Here is a 24,218-nt window from a genome sequence, read left to right as displayed (position 1 = left end):
AGGAGATGTATGTTGGTGCAGCTTTGTTGATGGCCTTGTAGGTTAGTAAAAGTATTTTATATTGGATTCGGTAGAAACCAGTGTAGAGACATACAGAGTGATTCAGCAGAGGATTAACGATTTGCATGGAAAATCTTGCCGCTGTGTGCAAAATAGATTGTAGGGGTTTGAGTCTGTTTTGGGGAAGACCAGTAAGGAGGGAATTGCAATAGTCAATGCGGGAGATGATAAGTGCATGAATTAAGGTTTTTGCAGTGTCTTGTGTAAGATATGTGCGTATCCTGCAAATGTTATTTAGATGTACATAACATGATTTAGATAAAGTCGATGTGAGAAATAAAGAATAGTTCTGAGTCAAAGATCAGACATAGGCAGCGAGCTTGAGAGGTGGGGTTTAAGGTCATGTTATCAACAGAGATAGATATGTCTCTTGTTGGTGGGTGGAAATATTATTAACTCTGTTTTAGCTTGAGTTGGTGAGAGGACATCCAAGATGAAATGGCAGAAAGACAGTCAGTTACTAGGGACAACACAGATGTCGAGAGATCAGGAGAGGATAGATAAATTTGGGTATCATCCGCATAGAGATGATACTGGAATCCAAAGGTGCTTATTAGATTTTCAACAGAAGCAGTATAGATAGAGAACAGCAGAGGACCTACCACTGAGCCTTGAGGTACTCGAACTGATAAAGGAAGCGGAGCAGAGGTAGCCCCAGAGAAATTAACAGTGAAAGAGCGATTAGAAAGGAAGGATGAGGGGGGCGTGGCCTGGCGGAGCATGGCATAGGTTGCATATACCGGAGCTCCCCAGCCTAAATATCCTGGACGGACATCCAACTGAACTACTGGCTATTTGTAACATAGTAGTTTTGTGGCGGAACTACCCTGGCACTATCGGAGGCAAGTCGGGTGTATGCTTGTGGATCGGGGCAGCTGTGAGAGGCACGAGTGGCCGGTGCACTGCTGAGGCGGAACCCACTGGCGGGAAGAAAAGTTTTTTTGCCCGAGACCTGCTAGACTGAAGCTAACCACTTACCTGTCCAGAGCGGGGACGGCTGGCTGTGTAGGGTGAACTTATCTGGTGGCTGGAGAGGAGTGGAAGGTCTGTACCCGGGTTCCCGACGTGAAGTGGACTGAGGTGCCATTTTAAAAGTTAATGTCGGAGGGAAGCAAAGTGTATGCACCTGTATATGAATAGAGGCCCAGCTGATATTATCTTGCTGTATGATGAAGCCTGTGTATAGCAGTGGGACTGCTGTATATGGCACAGTGAAGAGAATATTATGTGTGTAATCTAATGCTGTCTGGAGATCCTCCCTCTGTGAAGTACTTGAATACTCTGTGAAGTACTTGAATACAGGTGCTGCCTGGGAGTGTATGTGTCTCAGTGACCATTTATTGCAGTGCTCTTATCCCCATTTGAGACATCTAATAGTTTGCTGTGGATCTGGCTGAGGACTGGGCATTCTGTTTTAACATTCTTCTACAGTCTAAGCTGTTTGTGTATAACTTAAGAGTGCACCTATCAACATCTGGGCATAGCAGGTGCCATTATGGGTAAGTACTCTGCAAGTAACACTGCTGCTAGCAGATTGGAGAAATATGCACGTTCTAACCCTGCTACGGCCTGGGGAGGGGCTCCTGCATCTGAATTGCAGGTATCCCAGTCTTCCAAAGATGCAGAGTCGCCTGCTGATTCTTCTCTTCAGGAGGTCCTGAAAGCTATTGCTGCCTCTGAAAAGAAGGTAATGGAAAAAAATAGAGAGGTGCAGGTTGATTTGCTGTTGATGCGGCAGGATTTTCAGAAGATTCGTGAGCGTGTGGCAGAGATGGAGGCCCGCACTTCCATACTAGAGGATACTACAGTTCCTTTGCCACAGAAAGTTGTTGGTTTGGAGGCTCAGATGGTATTGGTTAAACAGAAGATGTCAGACATGGAAGACCGCCTCAGACGCAGTAATGTTCGGCTGGTGGGTCTTCCTGAAAAGGCAGTGGGTGATGCTCCGGAGACATTCTTGGAGAATTGGATGATCCAGTCATTTGGCAGAGAGAAGTTCACGGCTCAGTTTGCGGTGGAGAGGGAGCATCAGATTCATGGTCAGAGGCCACCTCCTGGTGCACAGCCGCGCACATTCATTGCTAAGGTCTTACATTATAAGGATCTGGATGCTATTCTGCACCTGGCTCAGATTAAGGGCCCCTTAATGTATCAAAACCAAAGAGTGGCTGTATTTCCTGATTTCTCGGTGGATGTACAAAAGAGCAGAGCTCAGTTTATACAGGTAAAGCGTCGTCTTCGTGAGATGCAATTGCTATATGCTATGCTTTTCCCGGCCAGACTGTGGGTGGTTGCAGATGGAACTACCCTTTTCTTTGGACCGCCGTTGGAGGCGACTGGTTGGATAGGAGAGCACCTTGAGGTCTTCGTCCAGATTGAAGATGCTCCTGGTGATGTATTTACCTCCTGGACTGAAATGATGCTAATCAAGATTGTGTGCCTTTAATAGTTATAATGTTTGAGATAAGCTCCGTTAATATATATCACTTTTATCTATGTTTATACATATTGAAATGTTTTGATTAATATAGAAGTTATTTGGATGTTTACGAAGGTGTCAATTATAAGGTGATATTTCTGAAGCTTCTGGATATTTTACTTGGTGCTAGTGGTGAAGTTGCAGGCTGGGGGGCTTCCCTTGCTTTAAGAGTCGCGGTCTCCCTCTCCTTTTTCGGTGTATACTGGTGTTTCCATAAATACGTGGAGATAGTTGTGTACGCTGTTTGAGGGGATGTGTAGTAGTTGTAATGGAATCCAGGTATGCCTAAGTTGGGGGTGGATATACGGGAAGGGGGGTTGTTTGGACAGTGTAGGGAGTGGTAGGTTTGTCAGAGTTCAATGTGTTATTTTTTCTCTATGCAAATACTTTCAGATGATGAGGTTAACTGTCTCGATATATGTTAATGTGGCTGATTGGTGGCTGGGTGTCTGCCTTAATTGGAGGGGTTGGATTTCTATGTGGAAATGTCTCATATGTATTCTCTGGTGTTATGGCAAATGGGAAGATGAATAGGGGATTTATTAAATTCCTAACCTGGAATGTTCGTGGTCTAAATGACAAAATTAAATGGTCCTTGGTTATATCCCATTTAAAAAAGTATGAGGCGGATGTTATATGCCTCATGAGACTCATCTAGTGGGATGTAAATTTTTGGCCCTTAAGAAACCGTGGGTTGGATGGGCCTATCATGCCACTCATACGTGTCACTCTAGAGGGGTATCTCTGCTTATACGTAAAAAAGTAAATTTTGCTTTGGAAAAGGTGTAATCCGACTCATTAGGTAGATATGTTTTTGTGAATGGTATTTTTGATTCTAAACGTATAAACCTACTGTCAGTTTATGTCCCGCCCCCTTATAGTGGTAACGTTTTAAAGAAATGCAGTGACTTTATCTCGCTATCTCCTGACAGCTTTGATTTGTTGTGGGGATTTCAATAATGTGTTGGACCCTAATGTTGATAGGTGGAGGGAGGTGGGGGATACTACACATACTAGAAAATCGACATTTGCTGATCTGGTGGAAGAGATGGGCTTGGTGGACGTGTGGCATCTGAGACATCCGGCAAAGGTTTGTTTTTCATGTTATTCTACTTCCTATAATGCCTTCTTCCGAATTGATTTAGGACTTATATCAAAGGGGTTGCTGCCGGCTGTCTCGGATGTTGCATATTTACCAAGAGAGATTTCAGATCACTCCCCATTGGTACTGACTGTAAAGCTTAATGCCTCTCGAGGTCAAGTATATTGGAGACTTAACCCTTTCTGGTTGACAATATTGAAGGATGGAAATACATTAGAACCTCAATGGGAGGGGTACTTTGTCACTAATGTGGATACAGCGGCTCCACCTCTCATCTGGGATTCATTCAAGGCTTTTTTAAGAGGTTCCCTAATTAGAAGTATTAACTGTTTAAAAAAAAAATAGGGGTTTTGCGGTTGGAGGAGGTGTATCTCTCTTCTCGTATGGCTTCTGACAGGCTGGCTTGGTTAGTGGTACAGCGAGAATGGTCAGACTACTTGTTAGACAAATCGAGGCGTAAGTTGCTATTGGCTAGGCATAATCAGTATTTTGAGGCGGATAAATGTGGCAGGTTTCTGGCGTATTTGGCTAGATCTGAGAGGGTGGCGACTGTAGTGGCGGGAATTACAGATACCATGGGTGTTGTGCATACCTTGACCAAAGTGATTAGTGATGTTTTCTATGTGTATTTTAAAGATGCATATGCGTCTATAGCTGAATACTCGGATTTTGATTTAGACATGTACTTGGTGGCTGTATCCTTACATGAGCTAAGTGCAGATAGCAGGGAGAGTCTGGATTTGTCAATGACTGATGAGGAGATTGTAGCTGCGATATCTTTGTTTCCAAATGGCAGGGCTCCAGGCATAGACGAGATTCCTATAGAGCTGTAAAAGAAGCATATGGGGTTTTTGTGTCTCGCTTGCAAGAAATGTTTACAAGTTTTAGAGATGTGGGGTCTGTATCTCCGTCTATGTCTAAAGCTCTTATAGTTCTTATTCACAAAACAGGAAAGGATCCCTTGTTCCCGGAATCATACAGACCTATATCACTATTGACAACGGATATTAAAATACTGGCAAACATTTTAGCGTCGTGTTTGAGTCGGGTGATTGATGAGATTGTACACTCTGCCAAACTGGTTTTATCCCGGGAAAATCTATGGCTATAAATTTGCGTAGGCTTTTTTGTCACCTGCAGTTGCCCCACCCTGTGGAGGAAGAGGCGGTGGTGGTGTCGTTAGATGCTGCTAGGGCCTTTTATTCTGTTGAGTAGAGGTATCTGTGGGCGGTGCTATTGAAATTTGGGTTTGGGCCGGTTTTTGTTCAGTTGGTACGATTGCTGTATTCTTGCCCTACATCTAGAGTCTCTGTAAATGGCTTCCTGTCTCGTCAGTTTGTCATGGGCAGAGGTACAAGACAAGGTTGCCCTCTCTCTCCCACTCTCTTTGCCCTGGCAATAGAGCCACTGGCATGTGCTGTTAGGATGCAGTCAGATATTACTGGGTTGAAGATGGGCTGCAGGAGGGACATGATTGCCGTTTATGATATGCTACTTTTTTGGCAATATGCTAATAGATCCTTACTTGTGCTTCTCCGTGTGATCACGGTTTTTGGTAGGTACTCTGGGCTTTTGATCAACTGGGACAAATCCAGTGTGACTCCGGATAAGGGTACTTGCCCTATGGGACAAGTTTTGCAGACTCCTTAAGTGGACTCCGGTATTTAGGTATCTGGGTATTTGGATTTCTCGTGATATGGGTCAGTATATTCAGCACAATATCCAGCCTCAGATTGATTATCTTAAGAGTCGGGTTGAGGTGTGGAAGCAGTTTCCATTAACGGCCACGGGTAGAATCAATCTGGTTAAAATGATAATTCAGCCAAAATTTTTGTATGTTTTGCAGCAGTCGCTGGTCTATATCCCTCATGGTATATTCCATTCTACTGAGCGTCTCATGGCTTATTTGTGTGGGCGGGCAAGAGAGCAAGAGTCAAGCTTACTACTCTGTATCGTTTCCGAGTGTCGGGGGGTCTGGCCCTGCCGAATCTGCGCCTCTATTACTTTGCTTCTCACCTAGCATATATTGAGGTATGGTTGCGGTCGCAGATGGGTGTGGATCTGAATGATATTCTAGAGTCTGGGACAGGCTCTAAACATCTACGGGTGCAGTTTCTTTTAGCCGGTAGAAAGTCTAGGGGTGATCCTCCTTTATTGATACAAGCCATGAATGTGTGGCGATTCTCATCTCGGATTGGGGTTGAATTGGACTGGGATCCATGTACTCCACTTTGGGATAATTTTGATTTTGGTGAGCTGATTAGGATGGAGGGAGCTGGAACTTGGCATTTTTACAATATAATACATATTGGACAACTGTATGAGAATGGGATATTGCATTAGTTTGAGCAATTACGGGGATTACATGAGCTACCTAGGGGTTACTTCTACAGGTATTTGCAGTTAAGACATGCTTTAGCCTCACAGTTCTGCAGTTTTAATGTAGATCCTTTGAGGGTGCAGCTGTCAAGGTTAGGTCCGATTTCGTGTCTGTGGTTTCCTACTTTTGGAGAGAGGTGGGGGTTTGTATAAATCGGTTGAAGGTGGGAGTGTCTGCCATGATGCCTCAATTATGTATATTTGATTTGGGTTTGGACAAAAACATCCATAAGCTTATTAGACTGCTCATTAATACGATACTTATGTTGGCAAAAGTGGTCGTCACTAGGAAGTGGATGGCGCCAGAAGGTCCGACTCTGAGAAATTGGATTGATCTTGTTAACGACACAGTAGGCCATGAGAGGTTCATGTACACCAGTAGGAATTTAGTTGATACATATGAAAAGATTTGGTACAGATGGAGAACGTCCTCGTATGTTACAGAAGGGCTGAGTGAGGTGGAGCTTTCCTAGTGGAGTGTTCGGGGCAGACACCCAGCCACTTCTAGTATTAAGGTCAATGTTTTGTAAATTCTGTCAATATTGCTGTATTAGTGCCTCGCTGTATTAGTGCCTCACTGTATCTTGTATTTCAGGCAATTTGCATAGTTTGTATATGTATTCTTAACTGCAATGTATTTTGAATGTGTTATCTATAATTATTTGACACTACTCGTGCCCCTGCGTGGGTTTTAGATTGTTATGTTAGCCCAATGTTCTGGGCTTTAAAAGTAAAAAAATAAAAAAATGCAATAAAATTTGACTTGATTTAAAAGAAAGGTAGGATGAGAACCAGGATAGGACAGTGTCTTGAAGAACTAGGGATTGCAGTGTTTGTATGAGAAGAGAGTGGTCAACGGTGTCAAATGCAGCAGAGAGATCCAGGAGAAATAGGACAGAGTAATGGCGTTTAGTTTTAGCAGTGATCAGATCATTGACAACCTTAGTCAACGCAGTCTCTGTGAAGTGTTGAGAACGAAAGTCAGACTGAAGAGGATCTAACAGGTTGTTTGCGGAAAGAAAGCATGTGAGGCAAGTGTAGGCAAATCCCTCTAGAAGCTTGGAGGGGCACGGGAGCTGAGAGATGGGATAGTAATTTGAGAGAGAGTTTGGGTCAGAATCTTTTTTTTCAGAATAGGGGTAATCACTGCGTGCTTGTATAGTGATGGAAAGATGCCAGCAGATAGTGAGAGATTACAGATTTTAGTTAGAGGTGAAATGAGCACAGGATACAGGGATCTACCAATTTGCGTGGGAATAGGATCAAGAGGACAGGAGGTAGAGTAGGAAGATAAGAGAGTAGAAATTTCATGTTCATTTGTGGGGTCAAATGAAGAGAGGGTGTCAGAGGGTAGTGGGAAGGAATTGAGCTGATAGCTTGTCGAGGAAGAGGATACCATTTCTAGTCTGATCCTATCAATCTTGTCCTTGAAGTAGGAAGCAAGATCCTGGGCACTGATAGTAGACGGAGGGTTTGGGGTGGGAGGATTGAGAAGAGATTTAAATGTGTTGAAAAGGCATTTGGGGTTAGAAGCCTGAGCATAGATGAGAGATTGGAAGTATGTTTGTTTTGCAGTGTTCAGAGCATTTCGATAGGAGCGGTAGTTAGAAGTATATGTGAAGAAGTTATTAGAGGTACGAGATATACGCCAGTGACGTTCTGCTTTACGGGAAAGTTTTTGAAGATTTTGCATTGCTGTAGTGTACCATGGCTGACATTGAAGTCGACGTGTAGTCTGAAGAGTCGCTGGAGCCTCTTGATCAAGGGCTGTTGCTAAGGTTTGGTGAAAATGAAGTACTGCCATCTCAGGGGAGTAGAATGTAGAGATAGGGGAGAGAAGGTGTTGGAGAGAGGTGGAAAATTGTTGAAGATTAATAGAGTTAAGATTTCTGCGGGTATGAGGAGGCTTGGCAGAGTTAGACAGTAGAGAGGTTAGAGCAGTGTGGGTAAGCTAGTAGCTTATAAGGTGATGATCCGAGTGGGAGAAGGATGTGTTAAAGAAATTAGAAACTGAGCATAGTCTAGAGAAAACAAGATCAAGGCAATGGCCATCCTGATACATAGATGATTCAATCCACTCGAAGAGGTCAAATGAGGAGGTTAGAGAGAGTATTTTGGAAGCAGCTTTGGAAGGTGGGTTATCAATGTGGATGTTGAAATCACCCAAGATGAAGGTGGGGATGTCTGAAGATAAGAAGTGAGGGAGCCATGCAGAGAAATCCTCAATAAATTGTTGGTGTGCTCCAGTGGAGTGGATCACCGCAACACGTAGAGAGAATGGATTAAAAATGCGAATAGCATGTAATTCAAAAGATGTGAACGCGAGTGATGGGACATTTGGTAGAACTGTGAATCTGCACTGTGGGGAGAGAAGTAGTCCAACCCCAAATCCTTGTCTGCCTTCAGGTCTGGAGGTGTGAGTGAGATGGAGGCCACCATGTGAAAGGGCTGCAGGTGAGGCAGTATCTGATCGCGTGAGACATGTTTCTGTTATTGCCAGAAGGTTGAGGTTTTTTGAGAGGAAGAGTTCATGTATGGAGGTCACTTACACAAACCTGCTTCTCGATATGCAGGAAGGGGGTGGGAATGGGCGTTCTAACGCAGGCTGCGTACAGTAAAGATATGTTTATGTAAATACAGCTCATACAGACCTGCAGAAATATGGATATACTCCTGATAGGAGGCATATATTTTGCACCTGTTAAAGAACAGGTGTAAAAACACGAAGATGATGATGATGATGATGACTTGATGATGATGATGATGACTTGTTGAAAACCAAATATGCTGCCGATGTGGAGGCGGATGTATATTGAGATTTCTACGGTTCTGCCTATGGGTGGATATACAACATTTTATGAGCTTTTTTTTTAGTAATTTCCAATTACTTTACAGCCAACTCTGGAACAGTCTTTTTCAGTCTATTTTGAAAAAGTGCACAAAACCTTTAAGCCAAATATTACTTGATTCACTTGCATTTTAAATACTAAGAAAATGTTGCTTATTATAGTAAATTGCTATCTTTCTACAGTTATTTATGTTTGCTGATTTTTAAAGGTGATGTAAAAGCTTGTTTGCATTGAATCCTCACATGGAAAATAAACGTTGGTGTCTTTTCTTTGTAGTATCTTAAGGGAAACAAACTAAGTGGAGGTGATGTCTTCAAGAACAATGTCTGTAATTTTGTGTATTGTCTGTTCTTCGACCATATTTTGGAATGTTAAGGCCATGACAGATGAAGTGACTACGGATAATCCTAAGACTTCCATAAGTACAGGATATTTATCTCCTAACGGAACGGAATCCAATGCAGAGGGAACTACACTCAGTCCTACCAGGAACTCAAGTGCTAATTTAACTTCCAGTAATGAAAACACCACAACATTGTATTCGACAGAGTTGTCACTTGAGACTACACCTACATCCATGACTAACAATCAGAGTTCCGTGAATATATCTGGACCTTCTACTGTTACAGTCACTGCAACTTTCTTGACTTCTGTTACTGTACCTGTGACTGGACATAGAGGCAGCACTGATAGCAAAACAGATAACACAACAACAACAACAACAACAACAAAAACAACAATTACAACTGAAGAAAAATCCCAAACTAATGTAACAGTGACAATTCCAATGGAAACAACTACAACTTTATTTGCAGGTAGGCAACATAATTCTTTGTCATATAAACTGTATAATTGAAACATCATCGTTATTATTTAATGTTGCTGAAATGCTTACAAGGTAGTAGAGCCAAATTGGCAGTTGAGTTTAGATGGATACTTGGGAAGTAAATCAAGGTGTCAATAGAAATCACTGGTCAACACAGCAAATTCTTGAAGGACCCTCATTCAGTATCAGAATGGGGTTTGCTGGCGGACCATTAAATCCATTTACAAATGCCCACTGTAGAATTGAAAAAGATATATTTTGTAATGCACATTACATGACAAATGCACACATTTATGCAATATGAGTTGCAATCTATGGTATTTTAAATACTCAACCCTCGCGGCTTTTGTACTGTATAATATATATATATATATATATATATATATATATATATCTCAAAATAATAACTTATGGAAGGACGACGCCTTCAGGTGTAAGAACAAATAATGGTGTATATATAGTCAGTAAGCTCAGAGAGTCCAGAGAACATAAAGTCCCGAGAAAAATAGTAATGCAGATGGATAACAGCTTATATAAGCATATATCAGCAATTCAGATGGTCTGCATATACTGCGGTATAAGACACTGTGCAAAATACTAGTATAGTAGTGTGCGTACCAGAAATAAGTAAAATAACAGCTTATCTGTATATAGGCTCCTCAGTCATCTCAGGTGGTAATTTCCTTTGCTCGCAGAGACAAGATGCAAATATAGTATGTTCTATTAATAACTGCTGCATCACCGCTCAATAATAGGAAAAATCTAAGAAAGCCATATGGTGTAGTATTTTTGCAAACAATTTATTCAGCAGATTAACAATATAAAATGCAAACTCACAATGAAGATAGTAAATATAAGCTTATCTGTATAATATCTAGGCAAGATCACTGGTTGTCATGTCCCTGGAGGTAGTTAAAGATGTCCCTCTATAGGCTCCATACAAAAGCTTAGGAAAGGGTGATATCTTAATTTATAACTCCCAGGGTAGATCAGTATAGCAGGGTCTCAGATAGTACAGTTGTGGGCCTCAAGGCGTTTTGTTCAGTTTGAACTTCATCAGGAGAAATTAGGTATGTTTAAAACCTATACCCTTTATAAAGGGATCTGTAGCGCCATTTTGCGCTAAATCGCGGGTCAAATGACTTTACCACGCATGCGCATACGTCGCGGGCCATATGACATCATTGCGCATGTGCAGAGCGCCGCCGAGCGCCGATGTATTGGAATTAACACCTTATGGTGTAGTTAGTACATTAGTGATTGTGCAGTGGTGAAAGGGCTTTTAGAGGAACAGTGGGTATTTTCAGGCTAAAGTACATTTACAAGTATGGGCATAGATCTCCATAGAGGGAGATGTGCTGCGGCCATTTTGGATTTTGGTTAAGGGAAGATTTCAATTTCAAAATATTTGAGGATGTTATTAAACACAGCAAGTATATAACATATATAGTACAATATAACAATAAAATCCATAAGGTTTGTACCAAGGTAAATAGATATAAAGTGCATATATGTGGTGACTAAATGATATATATATATATATATATATATATATATATATATATATATATATATATATATATATCTATCTCAATCAGTTGTGTAGACATGCAGGTTGCGAAGTGTCTGCTTGCATCTGCACTTAGGTTTCAAGGCTCTCCCTCCCACAAGCATAAAGGCAATGCACTCTAGCCACAAAAACATTGTCCACACACATGTTGTGGCAGTCTGCACCTCTACACAAAAACACATACACAACAGCAGTTACATAACTTACCAACAACCTCATATGCTGACAATCACCTTCCGCTCCCCTATACCTTAGCACACCTATGTAACTCAGCCTTTGCTTGGGTGTTGCGGTAGTGTGTCCCTGGTGACTCCTCCCTTGTAGTACCCTTGAGTCAACCACCTGACTTTTTCTCTGTTTCTCCCACTTCTGGCTCCTGTGGGTTAAATTAGTCAATCAGGGTCCCCGTACATGCAGGTTTGAAAACACTTGGGCCAATGTAATAAAAATGCAGTAGGTGAAGTGGTACAACTGATGAAAAGAAGCCAATTCATCTTCTTTGGATAAATAAATTATATAGATCTATTTATAGTCTGTAAACACACAGTTCACAAACAACAAATAACCTATGTACATTTATTTTTGCAGCAAAAATTATATCTCCTTTGTCTCAAGAGCTGACACTCACTCACTTTGTTATTGTCACTCTACATCACTTCTCCTGCACTGCAGCTTTGCAGTGACTGATTTTAGTTTGCCCAAACTCTGCTTTTAGGATATATCCAATTGATCCTGCTGAATAAGGCTGCAAATTCCTTACCGCTGACACAATCTCCACATTAGCATTTTCATGTGTCATTGGATTCTTACTATTAACTCATGCTCAGATGTAATAATTAAACAGGTAATCTTGTTCACTGCATCACTTTGGAACTTCTCCTTGCGTACACATAGACTGACATCAGTTTGGCAAGTGTACAAACTGAGGCAAATGTAAGACAGTTTTGTTTTATTAGGGCAATTTTTTGCCAGTTGTGTAATAAAAGCTACCTGGTGACAGGGGTTTGTATACATATGCAAGCAACATATTTTCCCAATTGAAAAGCTCTGTGGAGTATGCAGGCGCTATGTTAATATATGTATCAAATTCTTTCTTTTTTCCGATAATGTTGATTTGTTAATAAATAATGCACAGCAGGGTGAAATATTACAGATTACTTCCTATCTGTTGGCCTCATAAACTCTTTCATTAACCTATCTGAAAATAATTAATTTTGTCTTTAACAATGTTATGTCTTAGTATGTGAATTTGCAATAAAAAATAGTGATTAACAAAGGATTTATAAGTATGATTTGTAATCCACCAACATTTGAAAATGTTTGCAAGGCACTGGAAACATAATAACCAAACCATTTGTATATTCATATTTGATAGCATATAATAGATAATACAACTACCCATTAAATTAATAGATGCACCCTGCCCATACTTGCAGTTATATGAAAGCCTCAACTACTGTAAATGAATACATTTGTTAATTAGTAATTGTGCCCCCAAATGTTTATGCCCATCTGTCCTACATCCCATCAACTCTCCTCTATATCCAGACCAAATAGCAAAAAAAGCAAATTTAAAGGAATACATAAAGAAGCAAACAAACAAACAACAATCGAGGCTGCCTGTAAAACAGCACTGCTCCAGACACACATCTGAATCAACACTGCTTTACACAGTCGCTGGTAAACAATACCTCGGATGCATCTTCTCAGCAGCAAAATATACCTGTCAATTTTATTCAATTTTAGCAACTATTAATACAACTGTCTGTTTTGTCATTTATTATTTTTCTGATTGTTCCTAGGTACAAACAGTTACGTTCTGAAGTATTCGGAGACAGTCTTGACATCTATTTTCAGCACTGTCTTAGTTGTGGTTATTTTGACCATTCTTGTCTTCAGTTTTAAAAAATATAAAAAGCGAAGAAATCAATACTCTCACCACCCTCTCCGTGAAAGTTCATATGATTCAGGTAAAGTATAACATACAATTCAAATGATCAAATACTTAGTAAAGAACTGTTCCCATGTATTGCAACAAGTTTCTTTTTCTCATCCCATGTATTCCAACAAGTTTCTTTTTGCCATTCATGTAAATGTTTAAGTGGCGGTACATAAAAACATGACCCCATGTAAAATAGTGCTTTGTGTGCAAATCCAGCTACTCTGGGTTTTCAGGAAAACCATATGACATCATTGTGATGAGGTTTAGTCAGGGAGGGAGCCATCTGGTATGTCAACCAGAATTAGTTTACTATTACAATTGGTATGAAAGACCTATCCACCCATACTAAATATTTAATGGTAATCCTTCCTAACAGAACAGCAGTGGTCCAAGGACCAGGACCCGGATATTATGGAACTATTGTTAAAATACATGTGTTTACTATTGTTTTTAATGGTAGTACAATTAATGTAAATGGGTCTAACACTGCAACCCGTTGTTTTCAATGTCAGCATACTGATTTGCATTTTCACTTGAGCATGGTTATGTTGCATCAGTGTAGCATTGCATCACAGTCTTCAACAGGTTACTATCTTTATTTAGTGCATTTACTACAAGTTAAATGCATTGTAATCAATGTGTCCTCTAATGATGCCCCGAATGGAAGTAAAATGCTAGTTAACACAACGTCAAACATGCGATTTTACATGAATTGTTATACACTACTGAAACACCATTGGATACTAGGCCTATAAAGGGAGTTCTTGGATTCTTGTTCTATAAATGGAACTGGATACAATCAGTAACACATTGAAGATATATATATATAGATACTATATGGACCAAACTATTTGGCCACACCTGTTAATTACTGAATTGAGGTGTTTCAATCAGACCCATTGCCAGAGGTGTATAAAATCAAGCACCTAACCATGCAGTCTCCATTTGCAAACATTTGTGATACAAAAAGGGTTGTCCTGAAGAGCTCAGTGGCGTTAAGTATGGTACTATGATAGGATGTCACCTTTGCAATAAGATGGTTTGTGAAATTTCATAACTGCTGAATATTCCACGGTCAGCTGTAAGTGATATTATTAAAAAGTGGAAACATTTAGGAAGAACAGCAACTCAGCCATGAAGCGGAAGACCAGGTAAAATCACAGAGCGGGGTCAATGACTGCTAAGGCGCATAGTGCATAAAAGTCGCCAATACACTGCTGATTACATAGCTGAAGAATTCAAAACTTCCACTGGCACTAACATAAGCACAAAAACTGTGCGACAGGAACTTAATGGAATGGATTTCCATGGCCCAGGAGCTGCATGTAAGCCTCACATCACCAAGACCAATACCTAGCATCACATGGAGTGGCACAACGACACTGGACTGTGAAGCAGTGGAAACATGTTCTGTGGAGTGACAAATCACGTTTCTCTGTTTGGCAGTCAGATGACTGAGTCTGGGTTTGGCAGATGCCAAGAAAATGTTAACTGCCTGACTGCATTATGCCAACTGTGAACTGAGGGACAATGGTATGGGGCTGTTTTTCAGGATTTGGGCTAGGCCCCTTATCTCCAGTGAAGGGCAATCTTAATACTTCAGCATACCAAGTTATTTTAGCTAATGCTATAATTCCAACTTCATGGCAACAGTTTGGGAAGCCCCTTTTCTATTCCAACATGACTGTGCCCCAGTGCACAAAGCAAGGACTACAAAGTTTGATGAGTTCAGCGTGGAAGAAATTGACTGGTCCGCACAGAGTCCTGACCTCAACCCCATCGAACACGAGATTGCAAGCCGGGCCTTGTCGTCCAACATAAGTGACTGACCTAATAAATGTTCTACAGAATGAATGGGCATAAATTCCCACAGAAAACACTCCAACATCTTGTTGAAAGCCGTGCAAGAAGAGTGAAATCTGTTATAGCTGCAAAAGGGGGACCAACTCCATATTACAGTATATGTATTTGAATACAATGTCATTACAGTCCCTGTTGGTGTAATAGTCAAGCGTCCGAATACATTTACCCATATAGTATATATAGTATATATATTATTCACAGACACCCCTAGCGGATTTCCATAATGTGGAACGTATAATATGCGCAGCCCTCCAGCCTTCAAATGGCTGCACAGACGAAGGAGGGAGAGCACAACCCACTCCCTATTCCTCCTGGTATGCAGCGTGACTTCCTTAAACTGTGCAGAGGAAGCCACGTGAGCTGAAGTGGTAGTGGTGGGGGTGGGGAGTTTGCAGGCAAAGGCTTTGTGGGCCTCTTACAACCCACGCTCGCCTGCTGCCCACCGCTGATATTTACCATATATATATATATATATATATATATATATATATGTATATATATATAGTTTCTTTCAACAAACTTACACACAGGTTTTTAAAAAGTATCCTAAAATCATACTGTATGTCAAAAGATTATCTCACGTTTCTAGAAAACTAAACGCTGTTTAACAACAGTACGATTTAATTTTGTGCTTTTTTTCTCCAGCTGATAGATATTCCCAACCTGACGATACATTAGTGATTTCTGGAGGGCTGTATGATGCACCGCGAATCTATAATCCTAACATGACAGTTTTAGAAGAGGATGAGTCCCATAATGACTTTGTGTCCTTTAACTCAAGGCCTGGGCAATTTAGACTTGAGTTCTTACCTGATGATTCAGCTTTTAATGGTTCGTTAAGAGATGTCTGATAATGAGAAATCCCACAATTGATGGAAACAAATGTGTCAATATGATAGGTTCTATGAATTGTTTGTATCACTTGTTTATTTTATAAACATAGATTTTCTTAACCTCTACAGCACAAGCAGTCAATCTTTGATTTATTTTGTTTTGTTCAGCATACATTTAAAATATATGTTTGTCTATTACCAGTGTTTTTCTTTAATGTTTGGTCAATGCTATAGAGATTGATGTTTTATTTAAACCCTTAATACAGTGCCTTATTTGTCATAACTGTCTTCCTTAAAACATTACTTTTCAAAGAAAATGTACAGGAATATACATTACTATTTTATTCCATAAAAAGCACATTAATGCAAGCCCAAAAGTGCCTAATTGTCCTTTATATACATAGGATAACCCAATAATACAAATAGCAAAATACAGTACCAGTTATATTCCACTGACTTTTAATACCTTTGAAGCACTTATTTTACAGTGCACAAGTCGAAAAACATTAAAGAGGATCAATAATGAAACTATGAAATGATTTCCTTGTTTGGGGCCAATATTTAAAATCCGGTATGCTATTACCATTAACTTAATAATGCTGCAATATATGACCAAGGCATTATGTTGCATTCCCATGACAGTACTGCACAGTAATTCGAAGATGTGTCTTCCTATGTGACCTTCCTCGAATCGTCTTGCACCACGGTAAACATATCACGTTTTGAGCCTTTAAGAGCTATTCATGAGCATTCCCTTTCCATTCCCTTACGCATATATCAAGGCACATATTAGGGGATGTACAATTCCAATTATCTTACTACACTACTCATAGGGGCAGATTCAATTCCCCTCATTGTTCTAAAAAAGCTCTGTGAGCCGTGAGCAAAGATCCACGTTAAAATTACCATAGTAACGGTAATAATGTGCAGAATTGAATCTGCCAGATATAGTAATACAATTATATTCATATGGTATCTTTCAGTGCAAGCTTCCAGTATGAATAATACCCACACGTGCATGCACATGTGTTAAAGTGAATATATATATCGATATATACTGTTCACAGACACCCAATATCAGATATCCTAGATGTGTGACGAATAACCATTTACACCATACATATAGCTTCTTTCAACATACTTACAAATAGACTGAACTATATATTTCTAACACACAAATAATCATTCAGATACACATAACACACCAATGAAAGCAGGAATTAATCAAGCTTCAGTATACACAGAAATTCTAAACATAAGATGATTTGTATTACACAAAATACCTACATTTTAACATTTTTATAGTTTTAGTTCAAAGAAATAAGGAAAGATAAAGCACTTTTTCATGACAGTTCCCCTTTAATGTCTCCAAAGTGTTTCATACCAATATTTTGTAAATTCTTGAAGTTCTGCATAATGATATTAAGCTATATTAGATTCTTCATCATCAAAACAACAGGTTTTCTTCTTCCAGAGTAAATATGTAATTTTTCTAATAAACTCATTTAGTACATTTTACCTTTGTGTACATTTGACTGATTATTTGAAAGAAATCATATCTTCTTCTTTTATAGAGTTATTCACATCACCATGACATAGTGTTCACCAGGGCTGGCGTTTGGGCTCGGCAACTGACCAAGACCCACACATCTGCCAAGTATTGTTTTATATTGCACTAAAATAACTAAAGAGGTTGCATGGATTGCAGCAGAACCCACATCAAATAGTGCAAAGTTAGGGCTTGATGCCGAGTTGGCTGAAAATTGGGAGCAATTTACGTTAAAAAATGTTGCTCTGTGAAATAGCGTATTTACGCCCATATGCACCTGCAACATATAAGTGTGCACCGCGGTTCCCAGGGGTGCCGCGGCACTGTCACAGGGGTGCCGCGGCGCTGTCACGGGGGTGGGGGACTCTGCATCCTCCCTCCTCGCTTCTCACTGAATATTGGGCATGACGTCATCACGCCCCGACATTCAGTGACAAGCGGCAGGAGAGAGGAGGATGCTGGGTCATGGGCGCTGCCGAATTGGTAAGTTTTTGTTATTGTTTTTTTTCTCTTCCTGGCCCCCGGGAAGGCAGAGAGAGGGGAGATGCAGAGGGGACACAGAGTGAGGGGAGATGCAGAGAGGGCACAGAGTGAGGGGAGATGCAGAGGAGGCACAGAGTGAGCAGAGATGCAGAGGGGGCACAGAGTGAGGGGAGATGCAGAGGGGGCACAGAGTGAGGGAAGATGCAGAGAGGGCACAGAGTGAAGGGAGATGCAGAGGGGGCACAGAGTGAGGGGAGATGCAGAGGGGGCAGAGAGAGGGGAGATGCAGAGGGGGCACAGAGTGAGGGGAGATGCAGAGGGGGCACGGAGTGTGGGGAGATGCAGAGGGGGCACAGAGTATGTGGAGATGCAGAGGGTGCATAGTGTGAGTTAGCTGTAAATTATTCTTTGACAGAAATATAATTGAAAAAAATATATAAAAATATTCTTTTCCCTTGGATTTATGTGTATTATTTTTGCATACAACTAAATAAGTATTTCTGTCCTGACCTAAATACTTATTAAGTTTTTTTGACCCAACTGCTTATAAATCGGGACTGATCTGTAATTATTTTGGAGGGGTGCCTTGAAAAAATTATGGAGACTCTAAGGGTGCCGTGAACTGCAAAAGTTTGGAAACCACTGAGCTAGACTTATATCGGGCTGATGTCAAGGATACATTCACCCATGTATGCATACACACATTCAGATCGTAAGCACAAGAAAATGCTGCTAACATTTGTTTTGATACGAAAAACACATTCTGTATTAGGTTTTATATAATACAGCATATGTAATACTTATTCTCATGAAAGAATTAAAACAGGAAAAAAGAAATTTTAATTTACACCCAACATCTCTTATAATATATTCGTGTTCAATGCACAAAGCATCTATCAGCTTCAGAGGTGAATTCGCAATCAGCCAACCAAAAGCAGTTACCTAGAACTGGACTCATCAATATCCCTGTGTATTTGCATCTGCCCTCTAACAGGTGCAAAGATGTAGCTACTGAAAGACATATATGCCTCTCCGTGCTGGTACGTCTTATTCACATTTGCATGTACGTCCTTACTGTACTCAGTCTACATTAGACTTGTTTCTCTCCAATCAATAGGAGGTATGTCAGATGTGCATGTACTCATATGCTTGCACTCTCTTGATAGGCATACACATTACCTATGCATTATCTGGCACTTACATATTTCCTATCCACATTCCGCATTTGGGAACTGCCCTTGAAAATTTTGATGCATCTACTTTGTGGGATTGCAGGTCCAGCTGGAAGCATACATGGAGGAAAGAATAAAATAGTAAATTCCAAGTTTAGCCTACTACCACTTTAGGACCACCCCTTCATTTAATAAACAATTCTAGGTTCCTTGCAAAATACTGTTTGACCCAGCTTCATTTATGTCTTAAATTAACCATGACAGTGTGAGTAGTCTGAATATTTTCAGAGCAGCATGGTGGCACAGTGGTTGGCATTGCTTTCTCAGATGTTCCTGTATTTATATTATTTCATATCTCACAGAACACATTGCAAGATCTTTAATTCATGCTCTTTACTGAACTTCCTCTAACTAGACTTTGACCCCTACAATTTACTTTGAATGCTGGGCTAAACTAATTTTCCTTATAAACATTCTTTTACTGCTAATTTGCTCTCTCTGTATTTTGCTGAATCCAATATAAAATGCTTCTACTCAAATACAACCATAGTTGCCTACTCTCCCAGAATGTCCGGGAGACTTCTGAATTTTTGGGAGATCTCCTGGACACCCCGGTAGAGCAGGGCAACCTCCTGCATCCTGTTCACTTTGTTAGTGAAGTAAGTGGAGGTGGGGGCTAATCGTGTCATACTGGTTCCGTCCCCTATTATAATAGGCCAGAATCTGTATTGTGTAGCAGAGGGGCAGGGCCTAATCACAAGATTGGCATGGCCACACCCCAAGACACAGCCAACTTTGGAAATCTAAAAGTGGGGTGATCTCCAAAGTGGGCAAGTATGCAAACAACACCATAAACACAACTGTACCAACAAGTTTTTCTTTACTTGTTTGAAAAGGGTGTGTACACTTATGGGCATTGTAAGTTTCTTTATTTCACTTATCTCTTTATTTTTCACTTGAATTGTGTTGGTTGCAGGGTCACATTAAAGGCAGAAAAAGGTATGACATAATTTATCTTGATTTTAGACTCTACATTACAAACGCCTGCAATAAGGGTGTGTAGAATTTTTATACCCACTACATAGTTATACAAAGATGAAATATGTTTAGATACCAATAAGAAATGTATTTTACATTTAGCCAGTATCCTTGACCTGATGATCTTTTGAATGCTAGATAGCTATGGTCAGTGGTACAAATTAGAATCCCATCTAACCCTCATTTTGCTTATATATAGGATCTTTCTGAGGTCTCTCCTCTTTATTAAGAGGAGAGACTTTATTTCTCTTAAAGAAAAGATTGCTATTCAGGACACACACTGTCCCTGAGCACACACCACACACCAGCATGCTCAGAGTGCTGTATTTCTGCAATGTTCACTGCATTTCCATATGAAACCTATGGCAGCTGTCGAAGTCGTATAATTGGATGAACGAAAGTATATTGGTTAATATTGTTTTACCGTGCGGTTGCGATCAGTATGCCACGTAACACATGCACGGCGCGATCGCACGGTAAAATACGCACACATACACTCGCACTCCCACATTCATTTATTTATATATTTCATATTTATAATGGTTCCATTCTACAGTCGTTTATCGGCAGATGATACTTGGTTTATATATATTATAAGGTTATATATATACACTTTAGTGATATTTAAAGTTCAGGTTACAGGAAACATGTCATGTTTAGTATCATTTTAATCCCCCATGTGACCGCAGTTCTCCGGTTCATTCGCCGAAGGGATCGCACATTGCATAATCTAGTTAGCGATGTTAGGGAATAAATGTTTAAAATGTTACTGACTGTGTATTGTGAATAGACTAGCTTAAACTGGTTTCTTGGCGGGAGAATCATCTGGAATGTTGATCCTCACCCTTGGAGGGGGTTGTTTGAACTGGCCTATGACCTGTTTACACTGGACCCTCCTGAAGCCTGGACCTATAGAAGCAAGCCACATCATCTGTATTGTTTTCTCTGTAACACTGAGTGTATATATATATATATATATATATATATATATATATAAGCTCCCTAGGACCAGCTGCAGTCATTCTCTGACCACAGTCTTCTGGAGTCAAGCAATGTAACTGGTACCAGCGGAGCGCAGCGAGCGCAATGGGCGCGGCGGTATGTATGTATTTGATATCGGCTGTACTGTATTATAATTATGTATTGAACTGCTAAAACTTTTTCATCTGCTAAGTAAATTGTTTGTGCTTTGGAAACACAAGAAATCGCTTAGATAATGCTTATTGGAAAACTAACTTTAATACACCACACACCTCTTTTTGCACACATGTGCATATATATATATATCCACATCAAGAAAGCAGAATCTGCTGCGGCCTTGGCTCGCTCTTCCATTGAAGCTGCATGCAAAAAAATTTGATTCAAGATTACAATGCAAAATATTTTAATAAGATTGAAAGGGTGAATATCTTTCGTTTGCGAGAGGTGGTTCCTTGTTAACAAGTCATCACAGAACCTCCACATAGAATGAAAATTTGTTAAAGAGGTGCAGGTTATTGTGGGTTAAGTGGATAGCTTCAGTACTAATCATGCGTACAAAAACCCATATGATAAACATATTCAAAAAAACATATGATTATTGTTTATATCATATCACACTGAGCTGTACAGGGAATATGCAGTCACTCAAATCAATCTCTGCCCCATAGGAGCTTACAGTCTAAATTCCCTATAAACACACTTGTAGGTTTTTGGAGTGTGGGAGGAAACCGAAGTACCTTGAAATAACGCACACAACCACGGGGAGAACATACTAACTCCACACAGATGTGGCCCTGGTCAGAAGTGAAGCCATGGCCCCATGTTTTTACTGTAATACACTATATTTGATCTTTTTGATTTATATGATACTAATGGATTGAATTACCTGAGAAGAAAAGAAGACACAGACATATCAAAAGTACACAATATAAGTATTACCAATATTCTACCACTGCTATTAGAGAATTGATAAGCGCTTAGATGTTCCTGTATTTATATTATTCAATTTCTATTTGTAAACTAGTGTATGGTTTTTAAGGTACATTTGAGCTGCATTTGGATGTGGAGGATCGCGACCTGCGGTGGAGAGAAGCCAAGGCCATATTCCCTTGCGGGAATCCCTGGTGAACACCTCTCCACCGTTAGACTCCGCACATCTATGGGTGTAAGCTGTCACTCCAGCAGCAATCAGGACCATTCACATTATCCGGCTTTCATGACAGTATGATCTGGCCATTAGGAATGGATCCTGATTGAGAACTATCAGCCAAAGACTTGTTGCAACATTTGGTGGGTCGTTTCGAAATCCAGGATGCCACTCAAACTGTCACGGGCACTAGGAGTCTTTACCCAGGTATCACCAGATGATGGACTTACCAGAGCAGTATAGATGGTAATATGGTACTCTGGTAGCGGGGTGATAACGGAACAGGAGACAGCAGATGGTAAGAGAATGCTCGTGGAAAGTCTATGACTAGCAACACTGGTAATATATAGATAATTGTACACGAGGAACTGGATGGACAAGGAAACATGAGGGTAATCAGTGGTCTGCGGATAGCAAGTTGTACCACTGCTATAGTGAGGAGGAATGTCCAGAAGTAACGAGGAGGTGATGAGAGTCAGCTGTCTACGTATAGCAAGTGGTACCGCTGTCTAGGTGAGGGAATGGAATCCAGGTGAAGGTATCTGGGAAGTCAGTGGTCTGCGTTAGCAAGTTGTACCACTACTATGTGAAAGGATACAGGAAACTGGTGACTCAGGAAACAGGGAACAGTGGTCTGCCTCTAGCAAGTTGTACCACTGAAATATATCTGTGAGGAGCAGCACGGGGAGGTAAATGCAATGCAGAGAATACACGGGCACACTGAACTTGATCCCACGATGATATGCACAAAATAGTAATAACTGAACAGCACTGCACAATTATACAAAGTCACAAGAACTATCCAGGCTAAAAGGTAACACAGTCAAATGATGGCAATAGTGTCAGCGGATAGGAAACTCCAGAGGAGAACAACTCAGTCCAGCAAGATATGCAATACACCAGCACAGTCAATGAGAAGTATGCATACCGAGGTTCAGGAGAGCAGGCTGTCAGACAGAAGTGCAGGGATACCTGAACGGCTGGAGGCTGGCAGGATACAAAGTCCCAGGAGGGTGGAAGCGGTAATCAAGTAGGTGCAGCGCACAGGTAGGTAGACCAGCAGGGATGGAAACAATACTCAGGAAGCAGTAGTATATAGAACTGGACACCTGGAGAACACTGAAGAGTAGAGATGGTCTAGCCGAGATGAAAGCAGCGGAGCGTTGATCCAATGCAGACAGGCGAGTTGACACAAGCGGAGACACTGTAGAAGCACGGAGAGCGGATCAGCTGGCTGCAGACACGAGGAGTACTGGAGGGTTGCGATGAGCAGGGCACTGCAGATACACGGAGGCAGCGGATAGGAATCAGCTGGTGCAGTCACGATGAAACACGGGAGAGTTGAAGTGAGCAGGATACTGTAGATACACGGAGGCAGCGGATAGGAATCAGCTGGTGCAGTAACAATGAAACACGGGAGAGTTGAAGTGGTCTGGAAACTGTAGAAGCACGGAGGCAGCGGATAGGAATCAGCTGGTGCAGTAACGATGAAACACAGGAGAGTTGAAGTGGTCTGGAAACTGTAGAAGCACGGAGGCAGCGGATAGGAATCAGCTGGTGCAGTAACGATGAAACACGGGAGAGTTGAAGTGGTCTGGAAACTGTAGAAGCACGGAGGCAGCGGATAGGAATCAGCTGGTGCAGTAACGATGAAACACGGGAAAGTTGAAGTGGTCTGGAAACTGTAGAAGCACGGAGGCAGCGGATAGGAATCAGCTGGTGCAGTAACGATTAAACACGGGAGAGTTGAAGTGGTCTGGAAACTGTAGAAGCACGGAGGCAGCGGATAGGAATCAGCTGGTGCAGTAATGATGAAACACGGGAGAGTTGAAGTGGTCTGGAAACTGTAGAAGCACGGAGGCAGCGGATAGGAATCAGCTGGTGCAGTAACGATGAAACACAGGAGAGTTGAAGTGGTCTGGAAACCACAAACGAACAACAGGAA

General features: G+C 40.9%; 1 long non-coding RNA gene across 2 annotated transcripts in view; it reads left to right on the top strand.

Moving 5' to 3' along the window:
- LOC142140406 (uncharacterized) overlaps window positions 1-17,421 on the top strand; it is a 46,698-nt gene extending 29,277 nt beyond the window's left edge. For both annotated transcript variants that reach the window (XR_012688457.1, XR_012688458.1), the window contains 3 exons: window positions 9,146-9,684; window positions 13,068-13,235; window positions 15,716-17,421. This is a non-coding gene — a long non-coding RNA (uncharacterized LOC142140406). The remainder of the gene's footprint in view (window positions 1-9,145; window positions 9,685-13,067; window positions 13,236-15,715) is intronic.
- The last annotated feature ends 6,797 nt before the right edge of the window (window positions 17,422-24,218 follow it).

Source organism: Mixophyes fleayi, chromosome 2, assembly GCF_038048845.1.
Source record: "Mixophyes fleayi isolate aMixFle1 chromosome 2, aMixFle1.hap1, whole genome shotgun sequence".
Taxonomy (NCBI): Eukaryota; Metazoa; Chordata; class Amphibia; order Anura; family Limnodynastidae; genus Mixophyes; species Mixophyes fleayi.
This window is presented reverse-complemented; position numbering and strand designations above follow the sequence as displayed.